The 27,114-nt window shown below is 43.0% G+C and overlaps 1 protein-coding gene across 1 annotated transcript in view; it reads right to left on the reverse strand.

The window, feature by feature from the left end:
* LOC311233869 (connector enhancer of kinase suppressor of ras 2-like) overlaps nt 1–27,114 on the reverse strand; it is a gene marked incomplete at both ends in the record, with an annotated part of 244,093 nt that overhangs the window by 202,321 nt on the left and 14,658 nt on the right.

A 27,114-nucleotide genomic window follows, 5' to 3' on the forward strand; every position in this document is an offset into this window, starting at 1 on the left:
CTATGATTGAAGCTGTTTTTTTCATCAGACAGATCTCTGCGCCGAGAAACAATACTTTTTTTCCTTGGTTAGTGGGCAGTGCGCGATTGGCTGAGGTTGAGTAAAATGGCATGGTAAGCCAATCAGAGGTAGAGGTGGGCGGGTGTTTGAAAGCATCCAGAGTCTGACACACAGCGACAACACAAGCGACTCAGTCAACGACAGACCGCGGGTCCGTGTACATTTTGATCGTTTGTTTGGCGAGCCCAAATAATCCAAAACTAATCCAATGAACAACACAAGCGCTCTTGTGTTAGTTGTGTTGCAGCGCAGGGCACTACAGTAGTGGAGGCTACAGCCTTATCAACAGTGCTGCACTTCCTGGTTTAATAGCACAGTCTTCAGGTGCTCAGATATATATATATTAAACTAAATAAGACTCGTGCACATCTGGTTGGACCCCGACTGGAGGTGCAGGTCAGCGCAAGAGAGATAAATAAACTAAAAGGAGAAAACCTTCAAGGGAAAGAAGGGACCGCACACTCCACAGGACTGGTTTTTGCTTATTTATTGTTTGCACAACGCGTTTCGCTATCGCTTCCTCAGGTGCTATGCATAGCACCTGAGGAAGCGATAGCGAAACGCGTTGTGCAAACAATAAATAAGCAAAAACCAGTCCTGTGGAGTGTGCGGTCCCTTCTTTCCCTTGAAGGTTTTCTCCTTTTAGTTATATATATATATATATATATATATATATATATATATATATATATATATATATATATATATATATATATATATATATATATATATATATATATATATATATATATATATATATATATATATATATATATATCTGTATGTCATGCATGTCTTAAATGGCATGATTAGATTAGTTTAGATGATTAGATTAGATTCTTATATCTGTATGTTGTGTATGTCATAAATGTCATGAATTGAAAATGGGGGACCCTGATGTAAACAAGACGGAAGTCTTTCTCTGGTCTGCATCCCCTTAACAATTGTGTGTATTGAGCTGTACTGTACTGTACCCATTCGGCAATCTGTTAATTAAAATGTTCAATCAATCAGTATATATTTGTTATTTATTTTTGGTATAGTGCTTAAAAGCATAATTTAATGTTGCCCAGTTGTGGCCTGTTGAGGGGCAATACATATCAAAAGTTCCAAAACATCTATTGTGTTTGTATTTGTATGATCCACTATATAAACATAGTAATTATAATATCTACATACATGGCATTTGATTGGAGGCTAGTCTCACTTTGTCCCACAGCAACATTAAAATAGTTTAGATTTGTGTATGTTGTTTATGTAAAAAAATTACTTGAAAGTAATGCAATAGTTACTTTCTGAAGTAACTAGTTACTTTTATAATTTGTAACTGAGTAAGTAATTTATAAAAAACATGATCCAATTCTCAGCGGAGATCTCACTCGCTGAGTTCTGTCTCAGACACCGTCTGCTCCTCCTCCTCCTCCAGCCCCTCCCGCACCCATGTCAACACGGGTCTAGTCTAGTCTACTGGGACCTCCGTGAGCTAACGTTAGCTACCGTTACAAAATGACCCAGTCAACTATTCACTTTTAGTTTAATACATGATGAGGCATTGTCTAACGGTATCTAGCCGGCTAGCTACTGATAGCTCCTGATATCAACAAATGCTCCAGCAATAGTCTAGTACTAGTGTATGATACCTCCGTTAGCTCACGTTAGCTCACTGTTCAAAACTAAATGTCCCATTCAACTAAATAGTTCACTGAGGCGTTGTCTTAACGTTATCTAGCCGGCTAGCAGTAGCTACAGATGGCTCCTGATATCAATGTCTTATAACATTGATTCGATGCGTATTCGAGCCCCGGCTTGCATCGCAGTCACAAACGGGGCTAGCTGAGGGAGTAGGGTATATCTGCAGATGGTGATCGACCGCGTCGAAGGCTTTTGAGAGGTCGACAAAGAGGGCAGCGCAGTGCTTCCTCCTATCCAAGGCAGAGACTATATTGTTGGTTACAAGAGTTTGGTGAGGACTAAGAATAGAGTGGCTTGAAAGGAAGCACTTCAATTGCGAACTGACTAAGGTCTCAAGTACTTTGGCCAAGCAAGGAAGGGTGGAGATTGGACGATAGTTATCCAGATTATCTCTAACACCCCCCTTGTGTAAAGGGATGACTCGTGCAGACTTCCAGTTCAGTGGGAATGAGCCAGAAGAAATTGATAGATAAAAAATATGAGTTAACGGCTCTCTAATAATTGGCGTAGCAAATTTTATGAAAAAAGAGTCCAATTGATCCTCGCCCGTCGATGATTTAGGGTCTATGGATTCTAAAACTTTGAAGACCTCCGAAGATGTAAACGGTCATTTATCATAATACTAAGGGCAGAGTGCTAGAAGGTCGATTTTTTTGTCAAATTAACTGCACCCCAGAACTTGGCAGGATTAGAATAGGAGGTGGTTACAAGATTTTAAAAGTAATCCGTTTTAGCTTTCCTTACAGCTGAAGTGCATTTATTTCTGAGCTGTCTAAATGACAGCCAGTGCTGGGGATCATGTGTGCGTCTGGCATGGGACCAGGCATTATTCCTATCATTAAGGAGGGTAGACAGCTCATGAGTAACCCATGGCACCACCCTATCTTTGATCCTAGTCATTTTATATGGCCGTGCTTATCTACAAAGCAATTAAATGCACATATAAAGGAGTTAAGAGCGTCCTCTATCTTATTGAATTGGCCCACACAACTCCAATCCCAGTCATCCAGATCAAACCAGGAACTCCTCTGCAACAAACCTCTTAAAGTTCCTCTTAGAAACCAGCTGAGATGTAGTCTTTTTCACTTTTATATTTCTCACACATGCAATGGGACAGTGGTCACTGACTCCCAATGCAAAGACACCACTAGTATATTTGCTAGTCCTGTTGGTGAAGATTAGATCTAAAAGGGAGGATTTTGAGTAATCTTTGGGGTTTGGTCTGGTTGGTTCAGTAATTAGTTGTGATAAGTTGATGCTGCAGGTTTGATTTTAAGCTGCAGAGAAACATCACTTAGCCAGTTGAGATTTAGGTCACCTAAAACGAGCAGTTCATCTTCACAGAACTTCGACAGCAGATTCACCAAAGTGTCGGTTGCATGAGAGTCAGCTGAAGGAGGAGAGTGCACCACAGCATACAGCAACTAGTATAAATAAATTAACAAAATCAGCACACAAATTGACAAAAATTTAAAATTGCATAAACTTCAGACATAAGAATAGGTATAAAAGACAATAAAAGTAGTGCAATATAGACGTGCAGATTTAAGAATAGGCATAAAATAAGTACAATAGTACAATGTCGCTCGAAGGCATGTGAACCCCCCCGGAACAGTCAGTCCCCCGAACACCTCACACATCAATCCCTACCACATCCCCATCCAAGACACACCCCCCGATAAAGCACGCCATGACCGAAGGAAAACACAAACAGCCCGCGCGCCACTCACACCACCATGCACGGTGATGGGAATGCCAACCCTGCAGGCCGCTCCATCTACCCCGGCCCCGGCGCCCCCGCCACCACAAGGAAAACCAGTGAACACCATGCCCCCACCCCCAAACTCCACAGAGGAATGACAGGCCACGCACCCCAGGACCCGCAGCCACACCAAAGGAGACATGACTCCACACACTCAATCAGACAGACACAACAGCGGCCAAATGAGAAGACATGTACGGTCGGGACGGTCCGAGACGACACCGGGACCCCCGGGACACCCCGGAACACAGCAGAAGCCACAGCGAGCCCCCCACGCAAGGAACCCCAAAACCAGTCAGCGAACCGAGGGAGCCCAACGATGAAGACCAACCAAAAATCCACCAAAGCACACGCAAGAGACCAATACCCAACTCCAGGGAAGGTCCAGGAAGTTGAAGCCACAGCCCCCTGCATGCGCCCCGAAGGACCCCGGCCAGCCCCCATCGCTAAACTCCCCCAACCCACCGACACCCGAGGGATCCCCCGCACTAAGAACCCACCATAACCCCTACAGTACCCCAAAGTGCTCCAAAGGTCCCAGAGCCATCCCAGACCAACCACAGCACCACACGCCCCCCCATCCAACCACCACCATGTCCATCTTCCCGAACATCCAGAATCACCGCCCCCCTCAGCACGGCTACAAGCCATGGGGCACCCCCCCCCCATAGAATCTGAAAGCAAAAACATAGAATCCACCGATCCCCCCGCACTGACAAGGCCACCAGAGGCAACGACACCCCCACCACTACACACAAACAATCCAAGTACACTCAAACTACCTGCGTCCCCCTCCAGCCACGACACGCCCCCTCGGAAACTGTGTCCCAAATGACGACAACAAAGACCAATGTGTGAAACACCTGAAAGACTATAGGTGTGGACTCGAGTCACATGACTTGGACTCGAGTCAGACTCGAGTCACGAATTTGATGACTTTAGACTCGACTTGACCAAATCAAAAATGACTTGCAACTCGACTTTGACTTTAACACCAATGACTCGTGACTGCACTTGGACTTGAGCCTTTTGACTTGAGAAAACGTAATACCTTCCCCCATGACCAAAGATAAAAAATTATGTTATATTAAATACTGAATGGTTCGTACTGCGTTATTTTTATGTAGATTGGTAGCGAGCTAATGTTGACGCTGCCATTTTGGTTCTGGGCGATTTCAACAGTGCGCATCTTAAAAAGGTGTTGCCGAATTTCTATCAGCATGTGACCTGTCCCACCAGAGGCGAGAACATATTAGACCATGTATACTCGCAATTTAAGAATGGGTACAAGTCACAGGCTCTTAGTCCATTCGGTAAATCGGACCACGCCGCCATCTTTCTTTTGCCAAAGTATAGACAGAGTCTCAAGCGAACGCCGGTAGTATCGCGAGAGGTTAAGCGTTGGACTGTGACGTCAGAGGAGACACTCCAAGCTGCACTTGAATGCACAGACTGGAGTGTATTCCGTGATAACACAGCCAATATTAACGAATACACTGAAACGGTAAGCAGGAGAAAAAACAACCAGGTGCTCAGAAGGGAGAACTTGGTTAGCTCAGTTCAATATGGGTTAAGGTGCTCTTGGATCACCGGGAATGCAGAGTTCAAAGAAGAGAGTCGATCCAGGCACTCAAAAAGATGTAAAATCCAGAGGGAAGATGGTTAAAAAGCCTTTATTAAAAGTGGCTAAGTCATTAAAATCGAATCAACATGTTTCGACCATAGCGGTCTTCATCAGGATTGGAGTAAAATGTACAAACACATCACCCCCTTAAATACCCACAGGTGAGTGTCAGGTGAAACAATAAAGCAATAAACACCAAATGATTGAAACAAGTGATGATTGGAAGGCACACGCAAGGGCGGAGCCATCAATCAGTGACAGTGTAGGGAAAAAAATTGAAAATATATATATCAAACAGGCTATAAGTATAAGCATAGATAAATACTCAGTAAGCAATATACAGAAAATTATAATAGCCTATGTAGCCTATGTAAGGTATAAAGAATACACACAATACAATGGCAATAAACATATAGGATAGAAATCAAAGATAACACATGAAGTCAATATCCTCATTTAGCCCAGGGGCATTAAGAGCGTCAAGGCTATGAATCCAGAATGTTTCCCTCTGATTGAGTTTGCGGATACGGTCTCCGCCCCTAATAAGAGGTTTGATATGTTCAATGCCCACAATTTTTAGTATAGAATCATTATTATTGTGTACTTCTGTGAAATGTCTGGCTATAGGATAAACATGATTTTTGGTTCTGATGGCGTATTTGTGTTCAGCTAAACGATCCCGCAGACGCCGCTTGGTACGACCTACATAGAAGATGCCAGGACAAGTACATGACAAGCGATAAATGACATGAGTGGTATTACAGTTAATAAAGTCATTAATCTTGTATGATCGCTGAGATTTAAAGTCAGTGAATGTCTTGGTTTGTATGACGTTGACACAGTGTGGACAATTCATACATTTGTAGGTTCCAATAGGTCTCCTAAGCCAAGACTCCTTAGTCGCGGGAGGAAGGTAGCTATGAACTAATTTGTCTCTTAATGTTGGAGCACGTCTGAAAGAAAAAACTGGAGGTTGAGGGAACACTTGTCTGAGAGTGGGGTCACTATCAATAATGGGCCAGTTCGCATTAATGATGCGCTTAACGTGTCCCGCTGCTGTGCTATATTGGGTCACAAAGAAAGGGCGGGACTGAGACTCGTTCCGTCGTCTACTTTTCTTGAGCAAATCAGATCTATTAAGTGTCTGTGCCTTATTACGTGCCCTTGCCACTACATCAGGATTATACGATCGATTTTCAAATCTGGTAGTCATATCAGCAGCATGTTGATGAAACTCACTATCACTATCACAAATACGACGTAAACGTTGAAATTGACCAAAAGGAATGTTGTCGATCATGTGAGGGGGATGGAAAGAGTCAGCTCTCAAGAGTGTGTTACGTGAAGTTTTCTTTCTAAAAATGGTGGTGTGTAATTTACCAAATATATCTTTTGAGATAGTAAGATCTAGAAAGTCAATAGTTGTTAAAGAATATTCTATGGACAGACGGATATTGTTATTTAAAGAGTTGAGATAACTATGAAAAGCCAACAGTTCAGATTCATTGCCATCAAAAATAAATAATAGATCGTCAATATACCGGCCATACCAGGTGATATTGTGATACCAAGGATTGATAGGGTTGAGCACATACAACTTTTCCCAAAGGCCTAAAAAGAGACAAGCATAATTAGGAGAAAAACGGTGCTTGACTTTGTCTGTACTCTGGTAGAAGAAACAATCCCCTCTACCACAATTAGAATCTACCCAAGTCAAAAGCCTTGGGTAGATAAATCCGTCCGTGAGGGTCTGAAATTGCGCCCCTCAGCCTACAACACCGGGCTGATGACAGGCAACATGGAAGAACACAAGACAGGGATAAAGTTGAACTTCAGTTTGAACAGGCTGACTCTAGAGGTATGTGGCAGGGCCTCAGAACAATGACAGATTACAAAGGCACCCCCCTCAAACTGAACAGTGACATCTCCTTAGAAAATGATCTCAACACCTTCTATGCGAGGTTTGAGGCTGTGAATAACAACACCAGCCTACAAGCCACGGCAATGGGGGGGGGGGGTCTGCTGATGGAGACTCAGTGTTCAGGGTAACAGAGCATGAGGTGAGGCGGACCTTTAAAAAAGTTAATATCAGGAAGGCAGCAGGACCGGACGGCATCCCCGGCTGCGTCCTAAAAGTCTGTGCCGACCAACTGGCCCCGGTATTCACTGACATCTTTAACTTGTCCTTAGAACAGGCTGTCATCCCCACCTGTCTGAAGAAGTCCACCATCATCCCTGTACCCAAAAAATCTACGCCCGCTTGCCTCAACGACTACCGCCCTGTAGCCCTCACCTCCATAGCCATGAAGTGCTTTGAGAAGCTAGTGAAGGGCTACATCTGTTCCTCCCTCCCCATCAACCTGGACCCCCTGCAATTTGCATACCGCCCTAACAGATCCACGGAGGATGCCATAGCCCATGTGCTGCACACAGCAGCATCACACCTGGACAAGAGGCAGGGGAACTATGTAAGAATGCTGTTCATTGACTACAGCTCAGCATTCAATACCATAGTCCCCTCCAAACTCATAGCCAAGCTCAGGGACCTGGGCTTGAACTATGACCTCTGCCAGTGGGTCTTGGACTTCCTGACGGGCAGACCCCAGGTGGTAAGAGCAGGCAACTGCACCTCCTCATCCATCACGCTCAACATAGGGCCCCCCCAGGGCTGTGTTCTGAGCCCCCTCCTCTACTCCCTGTACACACATGACTGCGTGGCACAGCGGAACAACAACACAATCATCAAATTTGCTGATGACACAGTAGTGGTGGGCCTGATCTCTGCCAACGACGAGAGGGCCTACCTGGAAGAGGTAGAGAATCTGTCACAGTGGTGTCAGGAGAACTGCTTCTCCCTGAACGTCAGCAAAACAAAAGAGATGATTGTGGACTTCAGGAGGTCGGGGGTCAAGGACTACAGCCCCCTCAGCATCGACGGGGCACCGGTTGAGAGAGTGAACAGTTTCAAGTACCTCGGAGCCCACATATCCGAGGACTTGACATGGACCACACACATTGACAGTGTTGTGAAGAAGGCACGACAACGCCTCTACTTCCTCAGGCGCCTAAGGAAGTTCCAAGTCAGTCAGAAGATCCTTAGGAACTTCTACTCATGTACAATCGAGAGCATCCTGACTGGCAACATCACCTCCTGGTTTGGGAATAGCACTGCACAAGACCGTAGCAGACTACAAAGAGTGACACGTTCAACCGAACGCACAATTGGAGGGGGGCTTCCCACCCTCCAGAACATTTACAACAAGCGGTGCAGGGGGAAGGCTAAGAGAATCATCAAGGACTCCAGCCACCCGAACAACTGCCTCTTTGAACTGCTGCGGTCAGGCAAGCGATACCGGAGTCTTAAGGCGAGCACAGAAAGACTCAGAAGAAGCTTCTATCAGGGCGGTTAGGTGGCGTAGCGGAGATTGTGTTCGTCACCAACCCCGGAGCTGTGAGCTGGATTCGCCTGTTCGAATCCAGCTCACAGCTCCGGGGTTGTCACCAGCTTGGCTGGCCGTTCACACTAATACAATTGGCAGTATTAGAGGGTGGGAGAAGCTGGCGGGGTGGGTCCGGGTCGTTGTAAACAGCGACTCCTACAGTTCGGTCGGGGCGCCTGCTAAGCGCGGATGGGACCTGAGTGGGATAGTGTGATCCTTCCACACGCTACGCCCTCTCGGAGAATATCCGCGCTGCCAGGTGAAAAGAAGCGGTTGATTGGCTGGACGTGTGTCGGAGGAAGCACGTGATAGCCTCCACTCTCCCAGATGATCTGACTGTGGGGGGTAAGTGCGCAGCGACCAGGAAGGGGATTGGGAATTGGCATAACGACTAACATTGGGATGGGAGAAAAAATCGGAGGAAAATGGAGGGGCCAGGCCATCAGGCTGCTCAACGAACAATAAACACTATGCAACAACCATCAAATGCACACAGCACACACATCCACACGCACACACTCACTTTAAACAAACAACTCACTGCAGCACCCACTTTACACACTTTAGAACACCTAAACACTTTACACTTTATATTTATTGGTAAAGGATTTGCACTACAACTCGTACACCTTACTGTAAATTGTACCTAAATTGTACCTCATCCCATTTCTGCTCTGCACTATATAGTATTGTATATTAGTACATTGCATAGTATATTGTATATTGCATGGTAACTCAGTTACTTCTATTCTGCATCAAACATTGTACATATGTCTATACTGAACACTGTGACCTCTATTTTTACTTCTATTTTACATGCTATACTATTTTATTTCATACTTATCTTGTCTAACACAGTCTCTGGATCGAAACAGTAAGAAGCATTTTGTATAAAAGTATTCTGTACTTCTGTATGACAACTATTAAAGAAACTTGAAACTTGAACTTGAACTTGAGCGGTAGCGATGCAGCGCAGTCCTCCTGACTCCTGTCTGTGTGTCACCTCGAGTAGGGTATAACTGCAGCGCTATTGGTCACCTCACCTGCGGGCTGCGGGGACACGCTGTGCTGGGGGCGTGTTTTGTTTACTCTAGTCTCGACTGTCATGGCAGCCCCCACTAGTCGCGTTTTTACAGATGGATATTCTCACAATTTCTCTTTTGTCGAGCACAAAGAAAAGAACGTTTTAGTTAAATGTAATTTGTGTCTTGGCTTAAAGATCCTATCTACTGCTCACTTTGTTTGAAACAATCCGACAGCATCCAATCAATTTGCGCCAGAGAAGAAGTAACGTTACGAACGTTAAGAACAACAGATCGAGTGGAAAATGATACCAAATATTGCTTTGTTTGCTTATAAAAACTACGTGGTGGTCAACAAAAAACGAATTGCAGAAAATCACAGATGGAGACGCAACAACTTCCAACTTCGTTGACATTTGAAGCTGCATAAATAACGGTATGTAACTTGGTTTGCTAGCTACAGTAGTTAAATTAATGAGCAATCAGTGTGGTAACGTTATCATTCATTACATCCAAGATTGATACACGGCTGGCTAGGCAGTTGGTAGTCATAGTCTTATCTTATAAAATAAATAAACAATCAGCAATGTCAAGCTTGATGAATGGCCAGCAGTAGCCTAACAGTAATGCTGCTGCTTAAATTTTTTTATTGAAAATTGTATTAACCGATTGCAGAATGGGTACAATACAGTACGGCTCAATACAAACAATTGTTAAGGGGATGCAGACCAGAGAAAGACGTTTGTCTTGTTTACATCAGGGTCCCCCATTTTCAATTCATCATAACATATATGACATACATGACATGCAGCTATACAGTACTGTTTTATCAAGACATGTATGACATACAAGTATACAGTACTGTATAAGAGACATAGATCATAAGAAACAGAAATATATACTACATTCGAAGGGGAAGAAACTGTACATTGGAGGGGGTTGGGTGGGGGGGGGTTGGATATTTACAGGGGCCAGTTTTTAATTGCAGCCACCCCTAGGTGCTATTTGAGAGCAGTTTTGAAGGAGGTTTCAAGTTTCTTTAATAGTTGTCATACAGAAGTACAGAATACTTTTATACAAAATGCTTCTTAATGTTACGCTCCAGAGACTGTGCTAGACAAGATAAGTATGAAATAAAATAGTATAGCATGTAAAATAGAAGTAAAAATAGAGGTCACAGTGTTCAGTATAGACATATGTACAATGTTCGATGCAGAATCGAAGTAACTGAGTTACCATACAATATACAATATACTATGCAATGTACTAATATACAATACTATATAGTGCAAAGCAGAAATGGGATGAGGTACAATTTAGGTACAATTTACAGTAAGGTGTACGAGTTGTAGTGCAAATCCTTTACCAATAAATATAAAGTGTGTTTAGGTTATCTAAAGTGTGGAGAGTGGGTGCTGCAGTGTGTTGTTTGTTTAAAGTGAGTGTGTGCGTGTGGATGTGTGTGCTGTGTGCATTTGATGGTTGTTGCATAGTGTTTATTGTTCGTTCTTGTGCAGTGCTATTCCCAAACCAGGAGGTGATGTTGCCAGTCAGGATGCTCTCTATTGTACATGAGTAGAAGTTCTTAAGGATCTTCTGACTGACTTGGAACTTCCTTAGGCGCCTGAGGAAGTAGAGGCGTTGTCGTGCCTTCTTCACAACACTGTCAATGTGTGTGGTCCATGTCAAATCCTCGGATATGTGGGCTCCGAGGTACTTAAAACTGTTCACTCTCTCAACCGGTGCCCCGTCGATGCTGAGGGGGCTGTAGTCCCTGACCCCCGACCTCCTAAAGTCCACAATCATCTCCTTTGTTTTGCTGACGTTCAGGGAGAGGCTGTTCTCCTGGCACCATCCCGCCAGGACCTTGACCTCTTCCAGGTAGGCCCTCTCGTCGTTTACAGAGATCAGGCCCACCACTACTGTGTCGTCAGCAAATTTGATGATTGTGTTGTTACTCCGCTGAGCCACACAGTCGTGTGTGTACAGGGAGTAGAGGAGGGGACTCAGAACACAGCCCTGGGGGGCCCCGATGTTGAGGGTGATGGATGAGGAGGTGCAGTTGCCTGCTCTCACCACCTGGGGTCTGCCCGTCAGGAAGTCCAAGACCCACTGGCAGAGGTCATAGTTCAAGCCCAGATCCCTGAGCTTGGCTATGAGTTTGGAGGGGACTATGGTATTGAATGCCGAGCTGTAGTCGATGAATAGCATTCTCACATAGTTCCCCTTCCTCTTGTCCAGGTGTGATGCTGCTGTGTGCAGCACATGGGCTATGGCGTCCTCTGTGGACCTGTTGGGGCGGTATGCAAATTGCAGGGGGTCCAGGTTGATGGGGAGGGAGGAGCAGATGTAGCCCTTTACTAGCTTCTCAAATCACTTCATGGCTATGGAGGTGAGAGCTACAGGGCGGTAGTCGTTGAGGCAAGCAGGCTTGGATTTTTTAGGTACAGGGATGATAGTGGACTTCTTCAGGCAGGTGGGGATGACAGGAGGGTAGGGATTTACATTATTTTACGGCTGTAGGTAGGGCGTTCCACATTGTTGTGGCATAATTGTGAAACGTCCCTTGTTTGAGCCGAATCTGGGTTGAACATGATTTGTGGAACTCCCTCTGGTGTTGTGGTCCTGGAATTCACTGACCTTTGGGAAGTATTTCGACATGTACATGGGTATCTTAGTGGTGTAGTAGTGTATCTTGTAGACCAGGCCCATTGCATGTTGCTGTACTCTGTTGTCTACTCTAAGCGATCCTAGGTTGTCAAAATGGGCAGGGGTAAGGTCAAGCAGTAGTCTGACCAGTTTGTTTTGTGATGTTTGTAGTCTTGTTTTTAGGGCCTTTGAGGTGCTTTGGTACCATGCGGTACAAGCATAGTCGTAGTACCCTTGAATGAGTGCTCCTGTTAGTCTTCAAGGTATTCTTGTTTACCAGTGAGGAGATCCGGTACAAGAATCTTGTTCGTTGGTTGACTTTTTTTATTACATTGGTTGCCATTTTGTCACAGGATGGAACCCAGGTAGGTAATTTCATCTTTCCTTGCGACAATATTGTCACCCACTGTAACAGAGAAGCCGTTGGCCTTGCTGAGTTTTTTATTTTATCCAAAAGAGAGAGAACTCGCACACGAATTAGGCCCTACCTCATTCTAATACCTAATAAACTACTTAATATATGAAATGCAGAGATGCCTTGTCATTTCAGTACAGATTTTTTATACCCCAAAATTGATAAAGGGTTAAGGTAGACTAGTTAGTTGAACCGATGTCTGCTATTATGGATAATGTGCCATAGACTCATTAGACTGTATATACAGGGCAGGCAGACGTTAAATAAATGATTGGTCCAAGTGGGAAGACAATATGTTGGTTATTGTTATCCTACCTTTAAAATAGATATGGTGATCCTTATTCTTTTTTTTCTCAATATACTCCTGAACTGGTTTTCTCAAGCAGCTCTTGCCCAATTGTATCTAGTTGTAAGACTAACCCTGATTCTGAATATTATTACATTTATAGAAATTATATTATGTTTTGCCAACAAGTTGATAATGACATTTTTTGGTGAAGCATGTATTATGACTTGTTTAGGACTCGAAACTCAAAGGTTAGGACTTGGGACTCGACTTGGGACTTGTCAGTCTTGACTTGGGACTTGACTCGGGACTTGCCTGTCTTGACTTGGGACTTGACTCGGGACTTGATTACCAAGACTTGAGACTGACTTGAGACTTGCAAAACAATGACTTGGTCCCACCTCTTCTATATACTCCTCTTCTAAACTAACATAAGTAGGCTAAGAAAAACAGTTACAGACTGTTGCAGGCAGGCCTGCAAGTAAACCTCTAAACTTCCCCTGCGTTATAGGTAGTTTCATCTTCAGAGAGCTGAAGAGAGTTCCATGTAGTACGGGCACTATAATGAAAGGCTGATTTTCCAAGTTGTGTCTGTACATGCAGGGCTCTACGCTAACCTTTTTCCCAAGGAGCACATGTGCTCCTAAATGAAAAAATGTAGGAGCACACAAAGAAATTTAGGAGCACCCAAAAATATTTAGGAGCACAGTGAAAATATTTCAAGTAACAGAGTTTATTATTATTTTTTAAATAAATGTATATTTGTACTGTGCGTGCATGTGTGTAAATTAGCTCTTGCTACAACCCTGCATGTTTACATTTTGTATTTTGTACTTGATGTTCATTAACATATGCTGTCCCTGTGAGGAATCCTGCACGCAGCTGTTGGGAGTTTGCGATCAGCTCGGGAGAGTACTTGTATCGCAGACTCCTCTCCACTCCTGGTCGGGTCGTTCTTGTTGCTACCATCAACTGCCGCGTCTCCGGCGTGAGACGTCGTGCCAGCCTTCACCACCTGTCGCCGTTTGCCTGGAGTGGGACACCGCCTTCGCTCTCTAATACTCTACGGGAGGATTCCAGTGTTCCCACTCCAGACGTCGAGCCGGCTATTTCCCAGCTCCCTCTTCATGATCCCCGTTCCCCTTGGAACCCCTGTGTTCTACTGCCGCGTCTCCGGCGTGAGACGACGTGCCACCCGTCACCACCTGTCGCCGTTTGCCTGGAGTGGGACACCGCCTTCGCTCTCTAATACTCTACGGGAGGATTCCAGTGTTCCCACTCCAGACGTCAAGCCGGCTACTTCCCAACTCCCTCTTCGTGGTCCTGGTTCCTGGGGTGAGGCTCGCCATCGCTCCCTATTATTCCACGGGAGGACGGCGTGTTCTCATCCCGTTCCCCTCGGACCCCCCGTGTGCTGCGTTGCCCGTGGGCAGCATCTGGTCGGGAGGAAGAGGATTCCTTGGCAGAGCTGAGCCGCAGAGCCCTACTCGTTTGTAGGGACGAAGAGGATCCCCGTTACTTTTTCCCAGCCTGTTCGCCCCTTTGTTCCGGGCCTCCTCACCGGGCCCCTGTCCCGGTGCCCGGCCTCCGCCGTTGGATTTCCTGTCCCCGTCCCCAGCCCCCCTCACCGGGTCCCTGTCCCCGTCTCCAGCCCCCCTCTCTCCGGGCCTCTGTCCCTGTCTCTAGCCCGCCTCTCCGGGCCTCTGTCTCTGTCCCCCTCTCCAGTGCCCCTGGTCCCGTAGCCTGTTCGCCCGTTAAAGGCACAGTGCCGCCTTTTTGTGTTCATTGACGTTTTATGTTTTTACCCCCTTAAAGGCTGAGTGCCGCTTTTTTGTATTAAATAAATAATGCCCTGTTTTTGGCTAACTCTCATACCTGTCTTGTGTTGTGCTATTGGGGTCGGTTTCAAACCATAACAGTCCCTATCAAATAAACTATCAAATCAAACTACTGCTACAAAAGTAACAGTCACTTAACTTTAGCTTTTGCCCCTTTTATGCATACCTATGCCTATGTTTTGGCTAGTGTTGCTCTTCTAGAAAAATAATCCTTTCAGGGTTGCCTATTGAAATACTGTACACCTCCAGTACAGAAACATTGTTTATGAGTTTGTCAGGTAGACCATTGATTGACAGTCGAGTCTGCCAATTACGTCACATCGCTTGCACTCCGGCCGTCCGAAGCTGCAGCTGGACCCTATTGCCCATCTCTGCTGTTGATAACGCTAGCCAAGTTATTATACACACAGATACACAGTGACTTTGGTGTAGGGGTGTAACAATGCATCGATCCTAAGGGGAAAATTCAACTGCATCGATTTGAAAATGTTAGAATCGATTATCGCAATTTTAATGTGTACACGTTATGTTATCGTCATGTCCGTTACAGCCAACACAACGACATAATACGCTACTGCATCAACGTTATGATTAACAAAGCAAGGCATTCGTTTTGTTGCATTACCGTTATATTACTATTGCTATCGATAAATCTAGGTGTTCTAAAATCTATTGCTATTGGTAAGACTATATAATAAGTTAATGTCTCGGAAAACGCAGAGCCCTGATCGCAATGGTGGAGTTTCAGGACGTAAACAAGCTAAATGAGAGCTTCCGATTGGTCATTTGCTTTATTTCCCATGAAACCAGTCACTCTACTGTGATTGGACCGTTGGCTTGAGTGCAATGTGGGACTTGTAGTTTTTTAACGATTCTCAGCGGAGTAAAAAAAAATAAAAGGACGACTGAGGCTGTAATCTGCACTCGCACACCATGCGCGTAATTGATTTTTCAGGTTCGCACACACATATTTTTAGGGGCATATGCGAGCAATATGGTCGCACTGTAGAGCCCTGACATGGGGGACCTCCAGTGTAAGCCAATCATTAGAGCGAGTCATATAGGGTCTAGTGTTGTGAACTAATAGTGATGCGAGATAAGGAGGTAATTTCCCGTTAATGGCCTTAACACAATGGCCGCCAAAAACGAGTTAGCCTGCCAATCGATTTCTGCCAACAACGAGTAAACTCGTTATTGGATCGTTATTTCTTTTATTCGCTATTTCCATTCATAATTCATCCTGCTATGCTGTGTGGCACTCTGTCTGAGAAAGCAACGGTCCGATACCGCCGCCTAACGCCTTGCGGCCGCTATTGCACTCCATTTGAAACGATGTGGTTTGTTTTCTAGGCCGAGCTGCAGCGTGCAGGCGGGGTCTAAACACTCCAACAAGACAAGCAACGAGGGTCCCTGCCCCCCCTGTTAATTTTCTTTGGTGGATAACGTGGTGGATACGATTGCGATCAGTATTTGGAATGGCGATCAGATAATTGGATTATTCTTTTTGCAGTACATCATAGACAAGGTAAGGACTATATTATCAATCTTGCGTTGATCCGATAATTTTTTCTCCGCAATCGCAGCATGTGTCTGTGGTGTGTGTGTGGGCCGTGTCCCGTTGGTTGTGATCAAAGCACGGAGGGCCGGATTCCAGGGCTCGAGACTAACGATGTCCCGTCGTCCTGGGGACGATCAAATATTGATTTGGGACGAACAGAAATCTTTGCTGGGACGCATCCGGGACGGAGAGGATTTTTTTTTCACAGAAAATGTCAATTGGCCGACTGTCAGTGCGCGCATATATTGCTGTCAAATGAAGTCTAAACGTAGCGTGATTTGCCAAATCCAATGACTATCTCCGCCTCCCAACGCAGCAATACGCTCATCCAGCATCAAGTTCCTACCCACCTCTCCTCCGGTACAGTACGCGCTGTGCACCGTACGATTGCAACGGTGCGGAACCTTTTTTTGCAGAACTTAAATCCCCACGTAATTTATCAACAACACTGCGGTCTGCTGTGAGCATTATAAAACAAACGTGTGTTTAACCGACCGTGAATTAAAGTGTCAATGCTGTTTGTCATTTTAACAGCAGATACTTTCTTAAATGCCATCCTCCCGACAGAGCAGTGTGACGGGGAGCTCTGATGGGTTCGATTGCTGGTGTTAGCATTAGCTGAAGAGCTAGTTTTAGCTTAACGTTACCTTGGCTAAAGTTGGGACTAATCATAATCCAGCAATAATGGCTGCAGACCTGCAAGCAAAGTACAGCAAGTTGGCGAAGGAGTATTCCAACGTAAATCACATTTTCACCAGTAAAGTTAGTCTTTCCATCTGCAGCTACATGCTAGCTAACCTAGCTCATGTTAGCGTCGTCACTGAACCACCTCGCGTACACAATTAATGACATGTTGCGGACAGCCATATCGGTGACAATGTTTAGCTTTTAGTGCCAAATGATAAGAGTCTGAGGCGGAGTCTCAAAAGAGAATGTTGAATATTTATTGTGCAAAAATCACAACAGATCCTCTCCAACGGAGCCTTGTAGCCGAGTAGGGTGGGTATATCTGCAGAGCCACTTGGTAACGAGTGCAACACCGTGTAATGTCCGTGTGGATCGTTGGAGTAGGGTATATCTGCAGTGCTGCAGCCTCATACTCAGTGTATAGATTTGTATTAGTATCAATGCAATGACATTATGTAGTTTAAAGCTAAACTTGATTTGATCTTTATTTATCTCTAACATTTTCAACCATAAACACACATTTGTAATAACAAAAAAAAATAAAACGAAATAAAATACATTTAAAATATATTTTCCTATGGAAGGAATAATCAACATGGCTCCAATTGGTTGACTATAACAGCACCGTGACCAAATATCCCTATACTAGCACCTTGTTAAACACTTTTTTTTTATATTTATTTTTAATCATAATTATTCTTGTGAAATCTTTCCACCATGGGAGCCTTTTGACTAAATCAATTTATTCTCCCCTTCTCTGAAAGGTGTTTCTTATGGCAATAACAACTATAGACAACAAAACCAAAGTAAAGAAACTACATTTGATTTTTGGGACGGTTACATTCACTTTGGGACGGTTAAAATTGTATTTCGGGACGGTTCTGGGACGGTGGTGAAAAAAGTTAGTCTGGAGCCCTGCCGGATTCCCCCCCCCCCCCTTTCATGCATCGATGATGAAACATAATACCGATAATCTAGCGTTGATTTCAGAATGATTATTGATCCAGGCGAGGAGTGGCACGATTTATAGTGGAATGCAGTAAAGCGCTGTTTGACAGAGTTTCCTGGGATTACACAGAACTAGAACTACTCATATTCACCACGGTATAAAACGGAAATGTATGGATAAAAAAGTTATCTGTTTTTTGCATGTTGACCGGAAGAAACTCACTAATCCATACATTAATATTTAATATAGTTTTAGCACTACAAACACCGGCATCTACCCCCATTGCATTACAGCGCTGGCACAAACGGCCATACGCCCACAGCGACCTCTGGCGTCCAATGTGTTAAGGATAAATAAATACCAATGTTGATTTCACCTATCTGTCAGAGAAGAGCAACCCATTTTCTCATATAAGATGCAGTGGTGTGTATCATATCTGTCACCAGTGATAAATCTAAGAGCACAATGATAAACAGAATCTAGTGGTTTGAGAGTCGAAGGGGCAGCATTTCTATAAATCACATCTCCATAATCCAAGACAGATAGAAAAACTGCTTCAATAACCCTCTTTCTACACATCATTGGGAAACTAGATCTATTCCTATACAGGAAACCAATTTTTTGCCTGAATTTACTGGCAAGGTTGTTTATATGATATTTAAACAAAAATGTATAATCGAGCCAGATTCCAAGATATTTATATTCAGTTACCGTTTCTATATCAGACCCATTTCTAGTCGATATAAGTAAATTATTTTGATCTATATTTCTGGCCCAGGAGAACACCATGAATTTAGTTTTGCTTGCATTTAATACAAGCTTAAGGCCTATAAGCTTATCTTGCAGAGCATTAAATGCATGTTGTAAGTTGTCAGTAGCTATTTGTACAGAATCTGCGGTACAATGGATAATTGTGTCATCCGCATATAAATGCACTTGTCAGCCCTTCAAGGACAGAATAATATCATTAATATAAATAGTAAATAAAACGGGGCCTAGGATCGATCCTTGTGGAACACCTTTTGTAATGGGCACTTTCACACATTGTTTTCTGCCTGACCAACACTATACAGTCTATTCAACAGAAGAGAATGATCAACCGTATCAAACGCTTTGGATAAATCTATAAATAGGGCAGCACAATGTTTCTTTTTGTCCAATGCAGAAACAATATCATTTATAACTAAAGTGGTGGCTGAGATTGTACTATGGTCTGTCATAAAGTCTGCCACTGTAACTCTCTGCTTACTGTTTATTAGTGGGTTCTAGGGCATACATTTGCGTGAATGGCATTTCCTTGACACTGCACTCATCCGTGCTTGGCACAATGTGTAATTAAGTGTATTCAAATATTTGTATGCTTACCCAATCTCAAAGCTCACGGCACGTGCCTGGACAAGGGACATTTTCTAAAAGATGGTGCAGACATTCTCCAGGCGGAGCCGACATCCTATTAACCACAGAGGGATTTATGGACTGGAAGAACCTACATCAGTCATGTGAGAAGCACCAGGCAAACAAGCATCATTCAACTGCACTGGACAAGTTTCAAGGCAACGGTGCCAGCCACCTGAAAACTGGCACCATCCCATATTTTCATGTATTGAATAAAAACCTTGTATGACACCCTGTGACTGATTGCGGGAGGCTTTAGTGTCAGATATTGGCCATGTTTCAAGCATACGGTTTCAGTCCACAAAAACTGCCCAGACTTCTATTCCAGCATCAACGTTTTGGAACACTCAACACCAACTAGTGTGAGGAAGTCCAATACATCCACTGTACAAATTAAACCTGAAAACAAACTGTTGTCAATCATGACAACACTAGAATACAATTATTCAGAGTGCAATTTGTAAAAAGAGATTAAATGAACGGATTCTCAACAAGCTGTGTTTTTGTAACTCACAGTAGGTTAAGTAGGTCAAATAGGCAAAATGGCTAAGCAGCGGAAACACTGCAGAGACAAATGTTTCAGCACCATGGAGAGGGCAGTAGGTCACATCATACTTGGGCTGACTTCAATATTTGACATTTGTCCAAACCACTTAAAGGTGCTATAGATAACAAACATATTTATGTAGAGTAATCATTGTTGAAAAATAATACATCCACAGAACTTTTAGAAAGGTGCTGAATAAAAGTGTTGCTTTTCCCCCAAAAACATTATTGAATTTATCATCTAACAAATGTTGCGGTCCAAAATGAATGTTGTTATATCCCCTACATCCCATTTCCCCACATGTGACATCTAGTGGAGAATGTTATCTATAGCACCTTGAAATATCGCGATTTATAGCTCAATATCCTTCAGTAGTGTTCACAACTTCAATCAGCCACCGCTTCCCTTTCATGCCATAGAACGCATCTTCAGCTGTAGGGCTGAGGCCAGTGAAACTGAAAGTGTTGGGTGGCTGTAGTTACTCAAACTGTGCTCACCAACACAGCACACAGTAGCTTCTTGGAGAGAGGAGGCAGTGGTGAGCAGGGAGACACTGGTGTGTGTAGGCTGCTGACGATTTAGAGAAATCCATGTATTTAATTCAATGCTAGAATGAATGATAGTCTATTATAGACACCAGAAGGGGGAATAAATCGTATCCCCACCGACGATAAAAATGAACGACCAGAGGTAGAGACATGAAAAGCAGAAGGGAAAATTCCCTCCCCCACCCGGCAGATCACACCCAGCAGTTATTGACTAGAAAATATCCTTGGGGGGGCAAGATGTGGTTATTTATGCAAATCACACATATGCCATTTTCTACTGTATTAACTTTTATCTTTAATTCTGTATGTTACACCGAATTGCTATTGTATTTTGCACTGAATTCCTAATGTGTTTGTGACTTCTGTCCGTGGACGAGGATTAGCCTTACTGTATTTTAGTGTGAGCTGTCAAATAAGCAAATAAATCAAATGTGTACAGAATATCTCACACATGTGTACAGATCCGCACAGACACGTTCAGTTTATAATGTTGTCTGACTAAGTATTGATAACACGCTTAGTATTTTACAATATTTATTAGTATTATTTACTATTATTTATTTGATGAATGTCGGCACTGATATGCGAAAATGAACTAAATGGGTTTTATTATATATAAATTAAATAAAAGTAAAGCATACGCCGGTGGGATTAGCCTTTAACTATCTAATCTGGTGCAGTGTATTTTATTGTGAGCTGTCAAATAAGCAAATAAATCAAATGTGTACAGAATATCTCACACTCATATATATATAATTTATATATATATATATCCTTCTCTGGGATTGAGATCTGGAGACTTTTTTGCTTTACCCACTACCTGAAAAAATACATATACACAGTAGTAATTAGTAGGGATGTCCCGATCGCATTTTTTTGCTCCCTATCCGATCCCGATCATGTGATTTTGAGTATCTACCGTCCGATACCGATCTTTCCCGATCCGATCTTTCACATTAGTAACCGATTTGACGCATTTTTTGTCAGAAACTGGCGAAGCGAGACAAGCCCCTCTGTTGTCTCAATAGTCCCTCAAGTGCCGGTGGCTCACGTTACATTCACCCTGAGAATGTGCTTATATGAGAAATATTCAAAGTTTCAATCTGTTTGCAGTTGCACATTAGTATACATTCACACAGTGTTCGACTTACGTAATGATTTGCTCCATTTTGGTCTGAAATGCAGACGATAATCCTCCTCACAAAGCAAATATTGACGTTATCCAGGTGAAAAGTTAACTTCATTCAAGCGAGGCATTGCAACCAGAGTAATTAAAAACTCTGCCTCCTTACCTCCCCGAGCACAATGACGCCTCCAGCCTGCTGCTTCATGAGATGGTAATAACATACATAGAGCAATGGCGCCATCGTCTGTAAAAATCAGGTGACTGCAAGTCCCTCATCCTTGACATAAATGTAGGTCTCTTGAGGGATTCGGCATATGTCGTGCAACGGTGTAAATCAAAGGAAATGCGTTTGTTTTGGCAAATTATTCTGCTCTGTGTGACAATAAATTAATTAATGATGATATGTAATTTAAAACCAAAACTAAGGCCTCAGTATGAGTTTAAGACGTGAACATGGTCATGTTTGTTGAATAAAATAGAAAAACAAAATAAAAAGATTTTATCCCGATTATTTTTTTTTTATCCCGATCCCGATCTTCTGAATATCACGTGATCAATTAGATTCAATTATATTCAAATATATTGTCATTATACAGCACAAGTACAGAACAACGAAAAGAGGTTTGGCATCCAACCCGAGTGAAAACGTAACAGTAAAGTGCAATATAAATTATGATAAAACTATTTAAAATGTATAAATAGTATATTAATAGTGCTAATCAGATGTATGTACTGTACAGAGTTGTAGTGTTAATATGTACATTGATACACTATGGCAGTAAGTCATAAGCATAACTAGTAAGAGTAGGTAAGGGATATGTACAGATATAGGTATACGTAGATTACAGATATGTAAAAGGATGATGTGCAGAGATATATATATATCAAGTTTCAAGTTTGTTTTTATTTGTCACGTTTAAGGTATGTTACAGTGAAATGTTTGGTTCTGTATGAGCCCCTGAGAATGTGCTTCATACAGTAAGTATACAGTATATATATATATATATATTAGAGCTGGGCCGTTAACGGCGTTAACGTGCTGCGTTAACACCGGACTATTATCGCACGTTAAAAAAATGTACGGCGTTAATCTATTTTCAAACTTGGGTCTCCTCTCCTCTCTGTCTGCACGAGAAGTGAGCCGCAGCGACACACTCACAGATAATACACATACGGGTACTTAATAAGGGAGGGGCCTCTCCGTGGCTCCGTGCTGCTGAAGCGCGCAGCCACACAGACCGAGCTCTGCGCTCATCATGGCGGAGAGAACTAAACAAAAGTCTGGGTACACTTTATGAAAGTCGATGCCGACAACGCACGTTGCCACAAGTGCAATAAAACATTTGCAAGTATGGGTGGCAATTTGACAAGCAATTTTCAAAACTTCTGTTGTCAAGTTCAAGTTTCAAGTTTCTTTAATAGTTGTCATACAGAAGTACAGAATACTTTTATACAAAATGCTTCTTACTGTTACGCTCCAAAACATCTGTTGTCAAAACATAACATTATGTGCGGTTTTCGACTGCTTTGCTCACAGTGTTCCATCTCCATGCACGTCCACTGCAAGTAAGCCAAGATAATACGGAGTTAGCTAGGCTAATAACGAATTATTACAAATAGGCTAATAAATAAAATATAATTGCTTAGCTAATTGTTTAGCTACAAATATATTTGAAAGATGACAACTTTTTATAGATAGTCACAGCCACCATGTCCCAGCCCACCCCTCCTCCCTCTACCACCACCGGTCCCAGCCAAGCCAAGTCCCTTCACCCTAGCAGCTAGGAAGGATGACAGAGGATAGGGGGGACGAGTGTCACAGGGCTGTGACCCAGTTTGTTGTCAAAGGTCTGCACCCTTTCTCTACAGTGGAGTCCAAGGGCTTTAGGTAACAACTAATCATTCAGTGTATATAGTTTTACATTTTACATTTGTTGTTTATTATAAAAAGTCTATAATTCAGACACATTTAAAACATTGTTGCTGCTGTTGCTGAAGAAATAATATTTATTTATTATATTTATTTATAATTTATTTATAAAGTTATATAAAAGAACAATGCTGCTGTTGTTGCTGAAGAAATAATATTTATTTATAAAGTTATAAATAATAAAGCAATGTCGATAAAGTACCGAACCGTTAAGCAGTATCGATAAGAGTAGTAGTATCGATAAAATCCTAACGATACCCATCCCTAGGTAGAACACACATATTTTGAATGGCTTCGGCAGACTTCAAATGAGCCATTTTAATCTAGATTAACTCCAGGATTGCAGATAGATTAATCTAGATTAAAAAAAAATTATCTATGCCCACCTCTAATATATATATATATATATATATATATACATACAGCAGTGTTTCCCCTGAAAAACAATTCAGCAGCGGTGCTGTGCCTCTCTGGGGGTCCGGGGTAGTGCACTGCAACCTTGCCCAGGCCCGACGGGGCCCGGCCCGGCCCGGCGGGTTCGGGCTGGGTAGGGCTTTTTTTTTAATAAATAATTCGGGCTCGGCCGGGCCCGGGCACCGCCGTTTTTTATTTTTTTTATTTTTTTATTGCGTTTTTTTGATTTTTTTTTCATATAACTAGGGTTATATGATAACCTTCGTTTTAAGATTCGCTTTCTCTTTTGCGCCAGAGAAACATTTGGATGTAATTACTGCAGCGCGCAGAGAGAACTCAGGGGACAAGTTCAACTCGATTGGTTGTGTTGGAATATAGCCAGTTGGCGAACGTTTTAATTTGTTCTTGGGATGTATGTAGCCGGTTTTGTTAACGGTGTTCAACGCGTTGCTGACGTCTGGTGAGTGATGTTTACTATTTGCTGGGTCGCGACTGCTACTTGTTTTGTTGTGATTTTCATTACGTTGCTCTGCTCGAAATCTGATTTCTGTTTTCTGTTTGTTTGTTTGACTGAGTAGGCTATTGTGTGTCGTGTGTGTGTGTGTGTGCGTGTGTCAAAGAAGATTCTATTAGCCTTCAATACGTTTTACGAGGCTGATGTGTGACAGTGTGAGTCAGTCTATATAAGCGAGCACTGGGAGAGACGGCATTGCGAAACAGGCTATGTAAATGCTTCTTAGTTTTGTTTATTTATTACGTTCATATAAAACCGTGTTTCGAATATTTAAAACAAATACAAAATTTTTTATATTTTAATAATAATAATAATAATAATAATAATAATAATAATAATAATAATAATAATAATAATAATAATAATAATAATAATAATAATAATAATAATTTTTTTCGGGGTTTTCACGCGGGCTAGGGCTTAAAATATTATTTACAGTCAGGCTTATTTTCGGGCAGGGCCTGAAGTTCAAGGGCTCGGGCAGGGCTCGGGCTTTATTTCAAGGCCCTTGCAGACCACTAGTCCGGGGGCATTGCTAAATTGCCATTATTAGGGCCCATTCAATGTCCTATATGTATTGTTCAGGGTGTATGAACGTTAAACTTTTTCTTTTTTTTTTTGATCCACTTTTTCTCCCATTTTTCTATATTTTCTCCCATCCCAATTTCGTATCATCCAATTCAACCCTCCCCTGTCACGAACGCTGTTTCTTGCCTCCCACAAGCCGGCTGCAATGTGGACTAAGTCATACATAGCACAAGTCCCCTCCGGTACTTGAGGTAACAGCAGTCGCATCTTTTCACCTGCGCAGCTCGACCTCTCAGTGTCGAGGAGTAACGCGTGGGAGGCTCACGCTGCCCCCGACACTTCCTGATTCTACTGCGCAGGCGCACCAACCGACTTGTAGGAGTCGCTTGTTCACAACGTTCGATCCCCACCCTTCAGTTTTCCCTCCCCGTAATACGGCCAATGTGTATTACTGCGGACGACCAGCCAAACTGAAAAACAATGTGGAGAGCTGGATTCGAACACGCGAATCCTAGCGTCTCCACACTGGTGGCGAGTGCCTTAGACCACTACACCACCTAGCCGCCCTTGAACGTTAAACTTTTTCATTCACATATTCATACTAAAATATGATCTAAAGTATAAGTATGTTTTCATCTCTTTCTGCAGCTTTCTCCAGAACGTGATTTATAGCCCCAAATGCATTATATTGATGATCAAATACAGTTTGATAGCAATCGGCGCGATATAAAAAAATCCAACTGGACGGACTTCTGGAAGTTACTACACGTCATCTGATGTTGACCGGATGGGCGAGGGGGCGTTTATAATTCCGTGGGCAGCGTTATACCATTCATCTAATGTGGGTCAAATGTTCATCAGATCAGTTAGTATAGAAGACATTGAAAAATAACGCTGAATCTTACCGTATCTTCCTCGCGCCGTTGGGCGATGAGCGTGGAGTATACATTTTCCTATTATGGGATGTTGGAATACCCGGTCCATTTCCAGGTTGTATAATGGTATATACGTCCAAATAATGTTGTTTATCAAGTTATTGGCAACGGATCGCTATGTATTGTGACGAGCTAGAGTGCCGGGACCTTTACCGAGTGCCCGGAAGTAATATGGGAGAACAGCACATCGTCCAAGTAACTTCCTGTTAGGCGATTGCGCCGATCGGCCACCAGATGGCGCTCTTGAACCGCTAGAGGGTTCAGTGGGGCTTTTTGGTGTGTCTCAGGCCAGCGGATGGGAAATATGAATCCGATCACAGATTTTTGAAATATTGATATCAAAGACGAGTTACGGCGTCTTCGGCAACTTGAGCATGGCGGGGAAGGACGCCTGAACACGTCTTCCGGCAGTTAAAGTGTTAAGCACCCCCCACAGCCCAAATGAAACGATAAAAAAAAAAAATATATATATATATATATATATATATTATAATTATCATTAGTATTATTATTATTTTTTTTTAATAGTCTAGTTCATAGCAGCGGCTGTCCTAATTCAGCAGCGGCGCATTTATCATACATAGTTAATTATATGGGTTATATGCAGGTACTGTATATAAATAGGTATATAGAAAGTCAGTATGTGATCTACATTCCTAATTCCACTCAAATGTATGGATGTATTGCTATTTTCACTGGTGGCCACATTCAAACTAATTTACTCTCAATAACTGTCAAACTAAATGAATGTATGCAAAACTGTTTAGAGTTTTCGGATGTGTGCGAGAATACGTGCAAAAAACTTTTTTGGGTGAAGTGGCCCTTTAAGAGGACGCTCCTGTGAGAGAGAGTCTGTTCTCTGTGTGTTCACCCCACCGGCCTAAAAATAAGGTTTGTCCTGTATAAATAAAGGTTTTGAATGTCACCCCGTTGCCTGTTTTAGATTTAGGTAAATTAAATATGCACCCGCTCAGTCGCTCACACACTAGTTCTAGTCACCACCCTGCGCACGCACGCACACACGCACGCGCACACACACACACACACACACACACACACACACACACACACACACACACACACACACACACACACACACACACACACACACACACACACACACACACACACACACACACACACACACACACACACACACACACACACACACACACACACACACACACACAGAGAG

The sequence above is a fragment of the Notolepis coatsorum genome, assembly GCF_963971535.1.
Source record: "Notolepis coatsorum genome assembly, chromosome: 8".
NCBI lineage: Eukaryota > Metazoa > Chordata > Actinopteri > Aulopiformes > Paralepididae > Notolepis > Notolepis coatsorum.